The following is a 3,705-nucleotide window of genomic DNA, read 5'->3' on the forward strand; positions in this document are numbered from 1 at the left end:
CACTCTGTGCCAAATAAATTAAGTGAATATTTTAATACATATATCTTAGCCCTTTTCGTTTGACTTCGAAATGTTACGTTATATACCCATTCACCGATGAAATATAATCTTTTCCCCGTAACACCATGTGCTACCTTTTTTTTAGAGTTAATTAATTTCGATTTACCGATTTGTTTCCATGCTTGTTTTCGTTTATAATGGTTATGTTAATAACTGTGTCGAACTTCAATTTTACACTTGTATTTTTAATTTTCACATGTACGAATTTTCTGTTCGTTGCATTACCTTTTTGTTTCGATGACAAACTATTTATTTTTCCTTTTGTTCTGACATTTTATCATTTTCGTTCTACAGAACACCTTAATATACTCTATATTACCACAACGAAAATAGCTTTTTTAAATGAACAATTTTTCCTTAGGTGCATACGATCACATGCAAAACATGGGTTTAGATCCTGATGTTTGTCGTGTTTTTTTCAGAAAACATATCTCTGTTCAGACTATTCCACACTGACTTTACGTGGGAAACAGTCTTTACGTTCAATTTACTCTGTGTCGTGTCTTAATTTAAGTATCCTTTCACATTCTTCAGGTTCTTCTTGCGGGGTTACATCCTAGTTTTGCTACAGCTTTCCAAGAATTCTAGCTCTGACTTCTATGTCCTTTTCGGCAGTTAGTCCAGTTGTAAAAATCAGGCATTTCAACATATCTGGAGTTAATTTATCCAGCTTAAACTGTTCGCATTCTCGGTTTACTCTATCAGCATATGTGATAAAGTATTCGTTATTGTTTTTCTCTATGTTCAAACACTTCAAACGTGTATTGAACTATAAGCTTTTTTTACTGAAAATTTTGCACAATATATCAATTGTGCCATTAAAGTTTACGTCCGAAGGTTTACTTGGGAGTACAAAATTACTGTATCGTTCATGTTCTGTTGGTGCTAGTTTTCTCAAGATTAAGCTAGTTTTCATCTCGTCATCCCAACCGTTACATTTATTTTGGAAGATTTGCTCATATCTTCTGTAGTATGCTTCGAAGGCAACGTATTTGCTTCGTCAAGTTCGTATTTGAATTCAGTCATTAAATTCGTGACATAGTCTGGCTGGAACACTTTTTTTCTGGCTTTTCTGACGACTTGTGTAATTTCAGCATCTGTTGTTGCTGTTGCTTCTGTTGTTTCTCTTGCAGTTGTACCTGCTGTTGTTGTTACTGTTTTTGCAATTCGAGGAAGCCTGCCAATAAATTTTCCATACTTTTACGAATTTTCGAAAAGTTCGTACAACAAAGACTGTGAGTTTATTAACTTCTTGGAGATTCTATTAACTCCCCATAAATTAGTTTATCCCCGTCACCACTGTTATAAAGTGATCTTTTGCCACTGTTGTATCTGTCTTTTGAAGACAGTTGTCGCTCTGGCAGATATTGTTATATTCCGAAGTCTTCGATAGAATGTTTCTATCTGGCACTGTACGACCCCCAGTCGTGTAGTGTTATTACCTTCAAAAGGTTTGATCGTTATAACGTCCGTTCATCAGCACAGACACAACTATCAACACAGTCTACACATACTCTCCTATTTATAGTGACTAACTTGTACCACTTGTTATGTGCGAGGGATGTACCATTATTCCTAATTCCCTACAACAATATATATATATATATATACGCGTGATTACACACACAAAAAACACACAAACAAATACGCGCATATATACATACATACATACATATTTATGCACACTAAGGCACTTATACAATACAATTTGATGATGATGAAAATGATGAGTGCGACGACAGCGGTGATGATGATTCTTAGGTATATACATCGTTATAACGTAGTTGCAATACAACATATACATGCAGGCATTTTAAGCATGTAGGCATTTTAAGCAGTATACATTTTTAAAGAATATAAAGTGTATATATATATAATATATGTAGTTATTTTATGTTTTTCGAAAATATAAACGAACGTTCAATATAACTTTTTTTTGCAAGTTGTAAAATGTTTTGTATCTTAATTTATGTGAGTTAAACTGAGCGAATAACCCATGAATTTGCGCCTTTATTCGATCGGTTGAGCGTTATATTTGTTCGTCACAGTAAAGAATTTTTACTCTTAAACGCAACAGTCTTTTTTTTTTTCTTTCTTCAGGTGAAAACGGTTTTACGCTAATTTCCGGGTACTGGATCCAAATCTAGCGTGTCAAGTTTAGTCGCTAATCAGCATAGCGAACAAATGTGAAATTTTGCAGTTATTGCATTTGCAAAAACTACCGATGGTTTTCTTCGCTAAAACATTTCCTCTGCAGCAGGACTGTATAAGTGATTAGGCTGCAGTAGTGCGACGAAAATTTTTGCATCTCATAGAATAAGTGATAAATGAATTTAACGGATTTTTTTTGTGGTTTATAAATTGCTAAAACCTCAACTTCAGTTGATTTATCCGACTTTATGTCGGTCTCAGCGAACTTATTTGAAAGCATAAAAAGATGATAAACACACCTAAAAACCAACACTGTGCTGGAGAATCAACTAAAATACATGCGGAATTATTTAAAGACTATTTATTAAAACAAATATAAACAAATACATTTTTTAATTAGCTTTCTTTCGTGTTACGTCGTTTTTCGAGTTAAGTCGCATGTCTTAGAACCAATAAGTTGAGGTATGCTTGTATACATGTAAAAAAAAAAAAAAACGCCTCTACAGATGATTGAAATAATTCATTACAAACATATAACATAAGATAAACATTATGAAGCGAGCGAGTCATGTTTCACGAATTTATAGTATTTACTTGATATGTCAGTTTATACAGGATGATAAAATAGATAAAATAACTGCCTGTCATGGCTCACAACTACTGCTGGGAATTCTTTGCGTGTTAAGAGTTAATCTTATACTTTCAGCTACATTCTCCTCTTGTATCTAACTACCGTGTTACTACCAGACAAGAACTCTCCCAACCGCGGCAAATGTATACGCTCTGACTCGTGACAGTTTTATATGCAGATGATGTGTGCTCTTAATTTCAGAAGGAAACTGGGCCCGTCTTCTCTAAAGAGTGGTCAAGAATTTACCGCAGGGACTATGAAACGTACCGCCAGGAGAATCTCGCCGTCGTGTTTTTAGCACAACAATAGTGTAGGAAGAATGTGCTTACATTCTTATTTAATTCACAGAGAGACTTTATAATATTTTAATTTATAGACGTTCTCCTTATTTACACCGTGTTGTGCAATCACACACACACACACACTTTCTCACACATACATTCTCTCTCATATACGCACACACACGCACGCCACACGCACGCACATACTGTTATGACTCGGTATATATTGTGTATATTACATATATGTGCGTGCGTGCATGTGTGTGTGTATGGGCATGTGTGTGTGGGCGTGTGTGTATTGGCGCGTGTGTGTGTGTGTGTGTGTGTGTGTTGATGTATGTGAGGGGGGTCGAGTGCTTGTGTTTGTTATTTTCTTGGTTTTCGTTTATGCTGTTTCACTGGAGGCGCGCACATTCACTCATTCACAGAGATAGTGATCAATAGAATAATTATGCTCCGTTGCAATGGTGATCACGGTTTTATTACTGATGCTCCTAAGATATTGCTATAATCAGCATGTCACTCCATCAAATATTTACCGTCAACAGATGACAGAATACATCATTTCCTGTAATGTGAAAA

At 35.2% G+C, this 3,705-nt stretch overlaps 1 long non-coding RNA gene across 1 annotated transcript in view; it reads left to right on the forward strand.

The window, feature by feature from the left end:
• The window catches only part of LOC149137833 (uncharacterized), a 4,400-nt gene extending 903 nt beyond the window's left edge, over positions 1–3,497 (forward strand). The window contains exons 1-2 of the long non-coding RNA XR_016243966.1: positions 1–1,821; positions 2,161–3,497. The exon at positions 1–1,821 is cut by the window's left edge and continues 903 nt beyond it. This is a non-coding gene — a long non-coding RNA (uncharacterized LOC149137833). The remainder of the gene's footprint in view (positions 1,822–2,160) is intronic.
• The last annotated feature ends 208 nt before the right edge of the window (positions 3,498–3,705 follow it).

This window comes from Octopus bimaculoides, chromosome 1 (assembly GCF_046866305.1).
Source record: "Octopus bimaculoides isolate indiv1 chromosome 1, ASM4686630v1, whole genome shotgun sequence".
Taxonomy (NCBI): Eukaryota; Metazoa; Mollusca; class Cephalopoda; order Octopoda; family Octopodidae; genus Octopus; species Octopus bimaculoides.